This window comes from Phoca vitulina, unplaced genomic scaffold (assembly GCF_004348235.1).
Source record: "Phoca vitulina isolate PV1807 unplaced genomic scaffold, GSC_HSeal_1.0 scaffold12, whole genome shotgun sequence".
Classification (NCBI taxonomy): domain Eukaryota; kingdom Metazoa; phylum Chordata; class Mammalia; order Carnivora; family Phocidae; genus Phoca; species Phoca vitulina.
Genome location: NW_022589715.1, coordinates 47,879,069 through 47,893,760, shown reverse-complemented (window position 1 = coordinate 47,893,760; position 14,692 = coordinate 47,879,069).

Below are 14,692 nucleotides of genomic sequence, written 5' to 3'. Positions count from 1 at the left end.
ACTCGGAGCCTGCGGTCGGGGCTACAAGGGAGCCTGTGGGTCGCCGGTTCCGCAGGCGGTCTGCAGAGGTGGAGCCGCCCCCGCCGCTTCTCGCCCCCGGGCAGAGCCGCTCAACCGCCACCCGGACTTGGGACTGACCGGGGCTTGACCTCTCCCGCTCCCGCCCGCTCCGCCTCGGCCCGCACTCTCAGGACCGCATTCTCCGCGGCCCGCAGGCCCGGACGGCTCCGACTTGGCTCTTCCGTCCGGGCACCGAGCCTCCAGGCTGGGGTTGGGACGGCAAAGGTGCCTTTCCGCGTGGGGTGGGGGGTAAGCTGGGGAGAAGATGCAGATTCTCCGTGTCGCCGGCGGGTCGGGCCCGGAGCGCCTCCTGCGCGCCCGGGCCCTGCGGTGGAAGAGCGGAGCCTCCCCAGCCGTCCCGGCCGGCCAAGTTCAGAATTTCCCGAGCCAGACTCGGCCGTCGGGCCCTTGGAGGCCGGGGCTGGCGGCGAGGGTAACTTACTCCCCAGCCACTTGAGGGGAGAAGCAGTGGGGCCACGGAGGTTATGGACCACCGGGCTCACACCATTCCCGCACCGCCTTCAAACTCGGGGGCCTCCGTAGCCTCCGCGGTTACTGGTGCGCAGAACGTACTGCCGCAGCGGCCGCGGGCACCCCGCGCGCTCAGCCGAGGCCCGCGGCGGTGAGCACTGGCCTGCGCCGGGAGGGCGGTGCGGGGCGGAGAGGCGGCCTCCCCGGGTCTCCCGCCTGTCACATCTGCACTTATTTAAAGCTCTGCTGGTGGTCCGAGATCTCTGGAATGCCAATTGCGGACCTGGCCTCCTACGACATTTGCATTGATTAGTGAGCTGGTCATGGGGGAGGCCAGAGGCGGGGGAGGTGGGAGGCTTCGGGGAGACCCGAGGTTCACAATATTCTTCCTGACCCGGGTCCACGAGCTACCCTGCCGGCCAGCGATTCCCACCGCACCAGACTGCTGAGTGTTCACGGAACAGAGAACTGAACTTCGGGAACGTTTGATATGTATAGCAAGGGGCCCTAGCCTTTTAGCACTGTACATTGGGGTCAGCACACACAATCCTACATCTCTGAACATCTCTGAAGGCTCCAGCGCTGAATCAGGCAGAGAAGGTGGACACGTGCTGTGACCCCAGGTTCACCCCAGGTCCTCCAAGTGCCTATGTGATGTCTGGGATAGGCAGCTTACTCAATGCATGACGTTTAAGAAATGTTTGCTGGTACAAGTCCACAAAACCGAGATTGACCTGCCTTGCTTAAAATACCCTACACAAAGCATGAAAAAGGCATGGGTAACCTTGCGTCTGAGTCCAGCCCCAAGCGTAAGAGGCCTGGTGCAAATTCATGGGTGAACAACAAGCTTCGTTCCAACTTTATGGGATTCCTATGGTGCTGGGGGTGGGAGAGAGGCAAGGGGAGGAAGGTTTTTAATTCTTATAAACCTAGAAAAGTTGAGTCTGATTTTGCATTTGCCTTTGGACTTGGTGTAATTAAGGGTGAAAATAAGGCCCCTCTGTATTTCAGTTCCCCTTTGCTTTCTGTGAAGCCTTTACCCCGGAGGAAAGTTGTTTTAGTAATCTGGAAAAGAGAAACCATGTGCTGAGTCAGCAAAAGTGCTGTACCAGGCCCGTTCAATGGGATACTACTGCTATGTGTAATGTGCACATCTATGTGCCTTCCTGGAAATAATGCAAAATCTATTGGAATTTTCATGGCGTAGAAGAAGAGGCCACAAAACCTGTTGGCAGTTCAGCGTCAGATTAAATGCTGTGTCTTCTAATACAAGAAATATGCTCGGAACACGTCTTCTAACAAGCATTAGACCCAACCCCATTTAATGCGAGAATACAAGAGAAGTACAATTCTCCAAACAACGTAAAACACCTTTTTTTCCCCCCAAATGGTTGTGTTGCAGAACGTTTCAACATTTCTTTCTGCTCGTGCTCTTGTGACAGATATTCAAGGTGGCTCCAGTGGATGGAATCTTATTTTCCGTTTTGAATCATTCAAAGCATTTCTCAAAAATGCATCTTTAAAAGGTCTGAAAAGCCTTCTCACAAATCCTGTTAGAATCTCGACAAACCTATGGACCATGCATTCTCATTTTCGTGCAAGGAATACATGTATTTACAGAGTCATTTCGAATGATGCTCTCACTTCTTAAACTGTTAAGCAACCATTTTTGACAGTCATTTCTTTTAACAGCCCACGTCTTACCTGAATTTGCAGGACCCGAGTGTTTTTATTATTGAACGACAATCCCAATCCTTGTATTTTTAGTGACAGGCCGTATTTCTGGGGATATTTCTTCATAATTTTAAAAAATTCTTGAGTTGCAAAATACGTGGCTTAAAAAAAAACACTAGCATATTGCATCAAGAACCAGCCAAAAGTATGCCTTTTTCCCTCATCTTTTCTATCTCAAAACTTAAATTAGTATAACTGTTAACGCTTTTCCTATTTAAATTCTTAAAAATATAACTGACGTCTTTTAATTGTTTCAGCATAATGCAAAAACATCTGGATGTGAAGTGAAACATTCAGTCTCTCACCCTACGTGTACCACGTAGACAAAACATCAGGATGAATGACTGAAAATGTTCTCCCCAATCCAGACGGTTGAGTGCCTGGTGCTTCTATAAGGAAGCATATTTTCCTTTCTCTAAACATCACATCCTACCATATCCCACGTAAGGCATGATTTACACCCTTTCGTCGACAAAATGCTGGGCCATTTGGAGTACAGCAGAGCAATCAGTAAATGAAACTCTAAGTGTATGTTTTGGAAAATGTAGTCCTAGTACAAGTGTTAGTGTGTACTTAGGAGGGGGTGGTGGCAGAGGAATCAGAAATCGGAAGATAGGAGAGAGAGAGCCTTGTTCAATGGAGTAATGACTTGACTTAGAGGACGCAGCCTTCCAAGAATCCGTCCGTGGCATCCCCTAATCGTAAAGAGGCAAAGCGCGGCATCCAGCAGCAGCGTGAACCGGGCTGCCTTTCGCCTGAGATGCAGTCAGACCGTGAAATGTCACTGTGCCCCCGGTGGCCCTGTCCCCCCATTATTCCCTCTCCAAACATTATAAAGTCAAACAAACATCATATGGCATGGAAACATGATTAGGACTTATGAGCATTACACAGGTGGGGACACTCTATGTTTGAAAAGAAAGCGGTATAGTGACTATTTTAATAACTCAAAAAATCTAATGACAAGAGATTTGTCTTCATGTGAAATATCACCACACTCTGCAGTTGTTAGGCGTTGGAGATGGACACGCAGAGCCACGTTTTTTTTTTCTTCTCCCAAGTCACAGAGATTTAAAATCTTGAGCCGAGTCTGAGGTTTTCCACGTCTCTTTGCCTTAACCATGTTGAGAAAGGAGGAGCCTTTCTGTAAGAGAGGCCTTCCACTAGAATCAGCAGATGCAATCAAACCTGGAATGAATTCCGTTCTACTTATTAGCCTCACACAACTCACCGGATCATAGAGGATTGTTTAGATAATGAATGGCAATGAATGTTAAAACATCATAAAATCTGACCACTTCACAACTGCTGCAAGAAAAACATACCATTTCAAATAGATCTTCTTACAACTCAGAATCTGAGACTTGGATAATAAGACCCAGGATTTCATACTGGCCCACAATCAATTTTAAAAAACAGTTTACAGGGATGTCGTAGAGTTTCAGGGGTACACATATTGGGTCTTTAAGAGGCTCAGGAGGCAAAAGGGAATCTTTAACACCATATAAAACAGAATGGCAGTTATTTTTCTTAATTGTTATAATTGGGATGTTTTCATGACTTTTTTGTGATTCATTTATTGGAATAATAAAATGACAAAGCGAACTGGAAGGGATTCAGCGCTCATCCAAGGCCTCCTGTCTCCCTTTATGGAAGAGGAGACTGGAGACAAAAAAATGAAAGGACCTATCCAAGGCCACACGTTAGTCGGGGGGAGGGTCAACACTAGACTCACTGCGTCGCAGTCATGACTCACAGAGCCCACTGCTTGTTACAGGACAGCCTGCCTTCGAAAATGCTGCCCAGACTCACAGATTCCCCAGCAGTGTCCAAGAAACTGACACCCATCCCTACGGGCTGGAAACAGCTCAAGACCATTCATTGGTGTTATACAGCTTAGAACTACAAGACAAAGCCAGTGTGAAGGCAGAGTTCTCCCACTTGTCTCCAAGTAAGGCAGTTTTGCATAATTGCAAAAACATAGCTGATAAAACTCCGTCAACTTCAACAATTTGGCTAGTGGTCCCGATAACAACAAATGACAGCTTAGTTTTTTATGGAGAACTTACAGCACTTTGGAAAAATGTCACACACAGAATCAGCTGCGGTCTCTTTTCTTTGAAAATAACACATGCAAACAGTCAAAATAAGGGTCCTTAATGGGGAGGAGGGAGGAGGAGGAGAAGGACGTGGTTGTAGCCATGCCAACAGCATTCCTGACAGAAGAAGACAAAGGTGGGGCGCCTGGGGGGCTCAGTCCTTAAGTGTCTGCCTTCAGCTCAGGTCATGATCCCAGGGTCCTGGGATCAAGTCCCGCATCAAGCTCCCTGCTCCGCGGGAAGCCTGCTTCTCCCTCTCCTCCCACTCCCCCTGCTTGTGTTCCCTCTCTCGCTGTCTCTCTCTCTATCAAATAAATAAATAAAATCTTTAAAAAAAAAAAAAAAGAAGACAAAGGTGTCAGTGGAAGTGTCTCAACCTGACTTACAACCGCATCAACTCACTGGCCCAGTGGTTTGTGTGATGAAATGAAAGATTAGGGTGAATGGGGCAGGTTGGGGGGTGGGAGGGCCCCAGAAGAAACACACTATTTAAGGATATTTAGATAGCAACACGAAGCATATGTCACCAATTTTTAGGACCTGGGAATCTCACTGGTCTTTCATGGCATGAGACAAGGAACTGGATTCATTCATGATGTAATCAAACCTCTTCCATTTTCTGTGTTACTCAACATCAAATTAGAACATAAAAGCATGGCTTCTAGGAAAGGGAGACAACTCTTCTTCCTGAACATTCTGAACCAAGAAATGCAAGGAAGGATACCGATTAGGAGAAATGAGGATGGGAGGGGGGGAGTGACGTCAAGACTCAGTACTGGGAACTCTGAGAAAAGAAATAAGTCATGTTTCGATCGGCCTGGAGAGAGAAGAGATTCCAGTAAGCCTTCCCTACAGGCTAATCCAAGGTCAGTGCCCCCTGAGAAGCAGGATCTGGCCAAAATTTGAATTGGGCAGTGGGGGGAGATAATGATGCTGGGAAAAGCGGTCTGACAACCAATATTCTTCCTTTGAAATGCTTAGGGGAGCAACTAAACCAGCAAAAGTTAAACCAAATAAAACCAGCATGCCCGTTTACCTCTTTAATTTACTCTCCCAAACAGATCATCATTTGGGCTATTCCCCTGAAGTCAAGCATGAAATCTATTTAGCTGGAGAGCTACCCATTTCCTCTGACCTGCAGAAGAGATGCCCTGTTCTTCCAGAATCTCCAGAATGCCAGAATCTAGAGAAAACTGGAGCCACAAGCCTGGGCCCCTTGAGGTCCTCCCCCCACCACCCCCACACCAAAGGAACAGAGTAACAAAGATGGAGCAGACTTTCAACACTACCCAACCTAGAAGCATAGCTGCCCATTCATCAGTGTAGGTCACTGTGTGACTTGAGGTTGCTATGGGTTTAAGAGGGTCTCTTGCCAATAGGAGTTTCTCAGTCTTTTTTTTGTCCCTGGGAACTTTCTGGCACTTTTGTAAAGCCTATAGACTGCTGGTCAGAGTGTTTTAAAATGCATAAACTAGGGGCGCCTGGGTGGTTCAGTCAGTTAGGCATCTGCCTTCAGTTCAGGTCATGACACCAGGGTCCTGGGCTCCCTGCTTAGTGGGGAGTCTGCTTCTCCCTCTCCCAATGACCCTCCCCCCTGCTCCTGCCCTCACTTGCTCGCTCTCTCTCTCTCAAATGGATAAATAAAAAATCTAAAATAAAAAAAAATGCATAAACTATATTGAACTAAGTTTATCAGAATATTTTTAAGAAACTAATTTGTGAGACAGAATTATATTTAACCCGTTAAATGAAAGATCTATTGGTGGGTCTAATAATATCTGCAATATTGAAATAGTGATAAGTGTGAATGATAAGCTATCATCAGCAACTATGTGATATGAAGGTTGCTGTGACTTCTGTTGGTGACAGAGGCACAGGGACTGCTAATGTTGCAGTTTGTTGTCTATATTCAGAATGTAAGGAAATGCTAATTTTCAAATAGAAGTTTATAGAAATGAAGATGGCGGTTTTTTTCACATCCAAGTTTATGGGATTCTGCTTTTACTTGATTGCATTTCCAGATCACTTCACGTTCAAGTGAAGAACCCCTTAGAAGGAGGAAGAGGGGCAGGCTAGTAGTACTTTGCAGATACGCAATATAATGGTCACGTGGATCCATTTTGAGTGGATTATGTCGGGCCCGCATTTGGAGTTTAAATGTTGAGCCTGTGATATTAGGTCTTGGTCTTGAGGTGAAAACTAAGTTTATAACATAATCCAGGAGAGTGGAGATCTGGAGAATGGCTCCCTTGCCCAGAGGACAGCAAAGGAAGTGTCCAAGATCACCTGCCAAAGCATTTGGGGGAGGGGTGTAACCGGAGCCAGGAAAAGACTTGATAAGGATGAATGGATCACCTCTGCTCGGTGAAGGAGCCCAGGGTGGGGCTCAGACTGGAACGTGAAATGCAGAGGGACCCGGGGAAGGAGGACTGGCTGCTGCTGGTGGGCAGGGAGACCCCAGCAGTCTAATAGTTCCAACCTTCGAGACCCGTGGCTACAGAGGAAATACGGCCAGGCACAAGTTAGAAAAAGAGGCCAATTCTGCTTATCCAAAGAGGAGTAAGACTTCAGCCCCCACCGCAGGGAATCTACAGCAAGCCAGGGGAACAGAAGGGATCTGCGGCAAGGGTAGGGGAGAGACCTGCAGGTCAGGACACAATAGCCTACAGCCTGGGAACGGAAAGCGGAGAGAGGACCCAAAGCAGACTGTCTGACTGCAGTCAAAGAAACAAATGATAATGTGAACTTAATTCAATGTAAGAACTTCCATTCATCAAAAAACATCATTAAGAGAATGAAAAGGCAAACCATAGACGAGGAGAAAAATATCCACAACACATATCCGATGAAGGATTCATATCTAGAATACACAAAGAATTTTTATAAATCAATAAGAAAAATACCAAACAAACCAAAGTTAACAAATGTGCAAAAAAACTCAACAGACACTTCACAAAGGAGGATATCCAAGGGGCCAGTAAGCATGTGAAAAGATGCTCAAAGCCATTAGTCACCAAGAAAATGCAAACTAAAGCTTCACTAAGATACACACATGGCAGAAGGGCCAAAATTAAAAAACAAAACAAACCCATTGACAATATCAACTGTTGGAGAGGATGTAGAACAACTGAAATTCTCATAGACTGTGAGTGGGAATGTATACTGGTACAACCAGTTGGAAAAATTTGCAGTATCTACTAAAACAAAGCAGTAATTCATACCCTAAAGACCCAGCAACTCAGTCCCTAGGTATAGGCCCAAGTTTCCCTGTGTCCATCAAAAGACCTCTAAGAATATATAGCTTTAAGGTGTGGCTCAGTAAGTAGAGCATGTGATTCTTGGTCTTGGGGTCATGAGTTCAAGCCCCATGTTGGGTGTAGAGATTACTTTTAAAAAATGTTCTGGGGCACTTGGCTGGCTCAGTTAGTGGAGAGTGTGATTCTTGATCTCAGGGGTGTGAGTTCAAGCCCCGTGTTGAGTGTAGAGATTACTTCAAAATAAAAAAAAAAATCTTAAAAAATATATATTGCTTTATATATTTTACATGTTTATAAATACAAATATTATATAAATTTATATATGTATATATATATATATCAACTTTATTCATCATAGCACCAACTTGGAAACAATTCAGATTGTAGTATATAATGGAATATCATGGAGCCACGAAAAAGAACCAACTATTGCTATACACAAAGTGGATGAATCTCACAGACATAATTAGAGCAAAAGAAGCCAGATACAAAAGAGTACACATTGCTTGATTCCATTTATGTGAAGGACAAGAACAGGCAAAACAAATCTACGGTGATAGTGGTCAGGATAGAATTTACTTTTCCAAGGGGCTATTGATTGAGAGGGGGCGCAAGGGCACTTTCTGTGGTGCTGAATTATAAATATTATTGACTTTCTGGAAAGCGATTTGGAAATGCAATCAAGTAAAAGCAGCTGGCCACGCCATAGATTCAGTCCTCCTAACTCTGTGGTTTTATATTACAGAAAGATTTCATTGGGCCATATGAGCATGAGGAGAGTGCAAGTTACAGACTGGCAGAAGATTTTTTGCAATAGATATATTGACAAAGGTCTTATCTCCAGTTGAAAATGTGCAAAAGACGTGAAATGCACTTTACAAAAGAGGATAATCAAATGGCCAAGAAGTGTGAGGAAAGGTGCTCAACATCATTATTCTTCAGGGAAATACACATTAAAACCACAACTTGATACTAATATATTTCCACCAAAAGGACTGAAATTAACAAGACTGGTGATAACAACGGTGGCCCGGCATCTTGAGCAATGGAATCTTCGACAACACAGATTGGAGTACAAAATGGGACAAGCCATTTTGGAAACCACCTAGACCTACTGAAGCTTCACACATGCCTATCAGGCTGGGGCTCTGCGTGGCTGGCCCAGGAACTGAGCTAAAGAAGAACAGGAGAAGAACTGGGGGTCTTGGCTAATGAAGTCCACCAGGCTTAAGAAACCTTATTCCAAGTGTTTGAGTTTTTTCTTAGATTTCTTGAAAGTTCCTTATGCAAAATCCCAGGATTATCGTGGCTTAAATAAAGGGAAAGGGGGACTGGCAGAGCTTAGTTCAGATCAGTAAGGGAGAGGAGAGATCAGGTCCTCTGGTGGAAATGACTGAGCCAGCCAGAAAACCTGGGAAGGTTCCAGGAAGCTTTGAAGAGAGTGTGCAAGTCGGCGGGAGGCTACAGGGTTCTCTCTTAGGGCACCGAGTGAAAAGACCAAGAAAGTCACTCATCTCTTCTCACTGCTGCCCAGGAGATGGCCCTCTCCAACTCCTGCTACCTTGGGTGGTGTGGACAACACATTCGTCCTGAGCAGAGATGTTTCTGTCACCCTCACTTGTGTCTCCAACGAGCCAGTGCTGTGGGAACTGAAATGAGAGCCCACATTTATTGTGAAAATCCAGCTTGGGAGGGAAGAACAAAGGGGATGGAGGGAGGATGTGGGGAAGGAAGAAAGTGACCCAAAAAGCAAAGAAGGCAGGAGCCAACGGGAGCCTGAGGCCCTGCCTTCCAGCTCTCCTCACGTGAGCCCATCCATCAGCACACGCTTCTGGCCACACATTGATGCCTCCCATGAAAATTGGTGCCGGGACGGACAGGCTCCAGAGTGACTCATAACAAACAGCAAATAGCAGAGGAAGGCCAGGGATTTGACATCTGTTCTCTGGCCCGTAATTAAAACTTCTTTCCCCTAAACAGTGAGGACAGTAGTTGTAAATACCAGCCTTTGTGTGTCACTGTCAAGAGTATTTTTTCCTAGTTGGAGAATTTTCTCCAGAGATGCAACCAATGAAACAGCACACCCCCGCCCCCCCAAACTTCCCAGATCACATGTCGAAGTTCCAAGTTATCATTACCCTTCGGCAGCAAAATCCTTGAACAAAGACACCAGCCCTCTCACAAAAGAAGAGGGTTTTTTGGTTTGTTTTTAGAGATACGATTAAACTGACCCTATTCACGTGTCTTGTTCTGTTCATTTCGCTTTGAGATTTGGGACACTGACTTTTCAAACTTCATCTTCACTGCTGTCACCTTCCACTGACATGTTTTAGGCACCTGCTGTGTTTAGAATGCTGTGCTTCGCATAGAAGGGATGTGTATAAACTCATAAAAATTATCAATAGGATGGCCTGGAAGACACTTTGTCATTAAATCCTAAGACGCCATTACTCACTGATTCATTCATTCATTCAAAGAATGTTTATGGAGCCCCTATCATGTGCCAGCTGCCGTGTAGGTGTCAGTGACGATGGAGAATAGAACGAGTCTCTGCCCCTCACATGCTTATAGTCCAGTGAGGGAGGAAGGTCTTAATTTTTAAAAATCATTCCCCTCTGTATATTTCACCCTTTCCCCAACCCTAAACTACCTGAAAAAGATCGTTGTCGAACTTAGGATAATCAGGGGTACATAGTGGGGGTGGGGGGATCTCACTGCACTTGAAAGGGCTACTGATGGGGGGAGAAATAAGCAAATAGATTGAGGGGGCTGTTGCTGGCGTTTCCATCCTATGGTGTATGGGGTTTGGGGAGTTTGATGGAGGGCAGCTGTGGCATCCTCCAAACTATGAGACACGATCCTGCCAAAGAACCACGGGGGTGTCATTGTGCTTCTTATTTACTTGTGAAAGGCCTCTGTCCCCCACATGGTTGAGAATCCCCTAAGCTGACTCCAGAGGGTTGGTGGAACCAGGGGTGAGGGGTGGGAGTTGGGGCCTCAGGATAGGCCGAGACCTTGACTGAGGTCCAGGAGAATAGCGTTCTAGATCTTTCTTACCCCAACTCTCTGGCTGGGTCTCCACAGACAAACCCGAATGAAGGATGATAATTCAGCTAATATTGCTCCCTACTCTTGAAAAGAGGAAAGGTGATGTGTTGGCATGCTGCTGTCCAGGTTGGAAAGCACTTCCACGTGTATGATCGCATTTGTTTCTCTTAATAACCTTTTGAAGTGGGCAATGCAGCCCATTTCACAGATGAGAGAACTGAGGCTTCTTTCTGCAGATTAAATAATTTGCCCAATCCATACAACTAATGAAGTGGCAGAGTGGGGATTTGAACCCATCTCCGCTGACTGTTAGTCCTGTGTCCTTTCCACAGGCATAATATTATTATTTAAACTTGTAAAGTTGAGAGCATGGATGGGTCCTCCCTCCAAGGAACCCAGAACCTCCCAAGGTGAAGGTTTGCTCCTGAACAACATCGAAGATTCTGCCAGGAGGGACTCTCGCATGTGTTGGACACTTCCCAGGAGGGCTTGTCTCCACGTGCGCTGAAGAGAAAACAGATGTCAGGGACAGGTTCTCAGCGGCCAACAGTAACTCCACTTTATGATTCTCTTCCTTGGACCGACTGAGAAGAGAGATTCCTGCTTCCCTAACCAGGCCAGCCCGATGCACACGGAGGAGAAAGCGCTACTCCACTATGTGATTTAACAGCGGCAGTCAGCAAACTTTCTGTAAAGGGCCGGAGAGTGTGTGTTTGAGGCTTCAGGGGCCACATGCGATCGCTGTCACAACTACTGAAGTCTGCTGTTGTGACACCAAAACAGCCGGAGACCACGTGTAAGTGAGTGGGAGGGACTGTGTCCCCGTCAAACTTCTGGACGCCGAAACATGAATGTCATATAATGTTCACACGCCACAAAATACTATTCTCCTGTTGATTTTTTCCAACCATTTCAAAATGTAAACATTATTCTTAGCTTGTGGGCCATACAGAATGGGCGGTAGGCCCCCTATGGGCCATAGCTAGGCCAACCCCGTTCCAGAGGACCAGAGGTCCCTGGCTCCCAACTATCACCCCCACACATGTCAGGAATTCCACATCGGTACTTTGTTCTTTTTGGGGTTAAACCATACTCTCCAGACTTCTGTTTTAAGAAGGAGGCAGTCTGACCCAGCACATTAACTTTCTAACAACCTCCTTTTCAAAGTTTATGAGCTTGCTTAGAATGTAAGCGCCATGTGGGCTGGGCTTTCTGGCTGTTCTGTTCACTGCTCAGTTCACTGTTAAGAACCTAGGACGGTGAACAGTGTTGTATAGATACTCGGTACAAATCTTGGTTGAATGGAAGAATGAACTTTCCCCTTCTGGCCCGAAAGGTTGGAGCCACCAGAGGGGCGGCAGTGGGAAGAGGACAGGGAAGGCAAGGGGCACCCGTCCCTTGGGGTGAGGAGGGCAGAGGTGATGAAGATAAAGCTTCAGACTTAATGATGTTCCTGCGGGCCTGGGAGGCGCCCGAGTCAGCGATGCTCCAAGAAGCCAGCAGTTTTGGAAGAGGCGGGATGCGGGGCATGCCAGAGCTGGAGGAGCCTGGGAAGGGCGTCAGGAAAAAGCCCCAGTGGCCGCACTCGGCGCCCGGAGGAGCGGCACCAAGCCCCGACGGCTCACCCCACCCATTTCCGCGGAGTGATGGGGTCTCTGCCAAGGAAAACATTAAGACTTGACAGATTTGGCAAGTCCCCAGGCCATGGATTTGTGCAACATAAAGTTAGAAGGGCCCCTTGGGAAATGGGGCAGATCTGAACAGACGGTGGAAAAGCGTGCATGGGAAGTCAGAACCCACTCCCTCGGCAGGCAAGTGCCAGGGAAAAGGAAAGCTGAGAGAGGGAAGAAAATAAAGACCACCCCTGACACCCCCAGGAGTTACACATTTTCCTGGGTCAGACACATCATAAAGCGCCGTAGGACAAAATAAATGCAATGGCTGTGGGGTGTGTTAGTAAAAATAACCAGAGTTCCTCACTGTGACCGCAATGAAAAATATCACGCAGGAAGTTACTGGATGGAAAAGTTCTCGGAGATGAGCTGTCCCAGCGGAGGGGCTCCAGCCTTGAGTTCTCACCCTCAGTTCTCCCCGTGGAGAGTGGATTCACAACCAGCCGTTCCCTGGCTGCCTCCAAATTGCTCCTTATCTCTTACTTGGGGACACTTCGATCTGACCTGGTAATTCCCAAAATTGTAAAGGGATGGACCGAATCAGTCCTTTTACCTCTGGTTAGAAAAGGCAAGCTGTGGTCCTGTGAGACCTTCCAGATCATGGTACAGGAGGTGAGGTCCCCGCACCCCTGGCCCAGGAGCCCCAGGACAGGGAGGAACGGGTAGGACACACTGAGCTCCCCACTGGAGCTGGGAGTCTGTCCGTGCAGTGGTGGAGGTGAACCAAGAATCATACAAGGGGGGGCCTGTGATACATTGTGGAGACACATGCCACATGTCTCTTCCTTCATATGCCCACAGCGGCGTGGAGTATTACCTAGGAGTCTGGATCTTACCAGCTTTTTTTTTTTTTTTTTAAGATTTTATTTATTTATTTGAGAGAGAGAGAGAGCAGGAGTGGTGGCAGGAGGGGCGGAGGGAGAGGGAGAAGCAGGCTCCCCACTGAGCAGGGAACCTAACACGGGGCTCGATCCCAGGACTCTGGGATCATGACCTGAGCCGCAGGCAGACGCCTAACCGACTGAGCCACCCAGGCGCCCCTGGATCGTACCAGTTTTTTGACTCGGGGTGAGTTACTTTACCTCACAGTGGCTTGGCTTCGTCAGCTATAAAGCGGGAGTGATACCACCTCAGTGGTTGTTGTGAGGATCGATTGCAATGATCTGTGTAATGCAACCAGTCCAGTGCCCAACATGCAGGACGCACGTGATACTTTGTAGGCACTACTTTTTTTATTGAAGTCTGGCTGACACAGACTGTTACATTAGTTTCAGGTGTACAACACAGCGATTTGACAACTCTCTACATTATGCTCTGCTCCCCACAAGTGTAGCTCCCATCTGTCACCATACAATGCTATTATAATGCCATTAACTATGTTCCGTATGCTGTAACTTTCATCTCTGTGACTTCTTCATTCCATACCTGGAAACCGGTGTCTCCTACTCCCCTTCACCCATTTTGCCCATCTCCTTAACCCCCTCCTCTCTGGCAAACATCAGTTTGTTCTCTATATTTATGGGTCAGTTTCTGCTTTTTTGTTTGCTCATTTGTTTTGTTTAGATGCCACATGCGAGTGAAATCATGTAGTATTTCAGTATCATATACAGTGTCGACTTATTTCACTTAGCACAATACATCCATCCATGTTGACTCAAATGGCAAGATCTCATTTTTTATGGCTGAGTAATATTCCATTGTGTGTGTATGTCTATGATATCTTCTTTATCCATTCTTCTATCAATGGACACTTGGGTTGCTTCTATACCTTGGCTGTTGTAAATAATGCTGCAATGAACATAGGGGTGCATGTATCATTTTGAATTAGTGTTTTTGTTTCCTTTGGGTAAATACCCAGTAGTGGAATTACTGGGTCATAGGGTATTTCTACTTTTAATTTTTTTGAGGAGCCTCCATACTGTTTTCCACAGTGGCTGCACCAGTTTGTATTCCCACCAAGAGTGCACAAGGGTTCCTTTTTCTTCACATCCTTGCCAACATTTGTTATTTCTTGTCTTTTTAATTCTAGCTTGCTATTGTGTGTGGTTTTTTTTAATTGCAGATCGGTGAAACCATGGCCATTTACTTGAAATCAGCAAAGTTTCCCCTCCCATTTTTCTGGCCTCTATGAAGAAAAGGGAACCCTCCAATGTCCCCTCACATCTTACTGCCTATTTCTCCAGCTCTTTTACCCAAGTCCCCCAGTGGAGAGGAGAGCAAGCAGGTATCCGGTTGGGTGTGGCCCAGAGTGATCCTCCACCTTCATGAAATTTTCCCTAGGTCTCAGCTTTCATTTACACATTCTTGCCAATTTTATATCTTACTCCATAACATGTTTTAATAGATTACA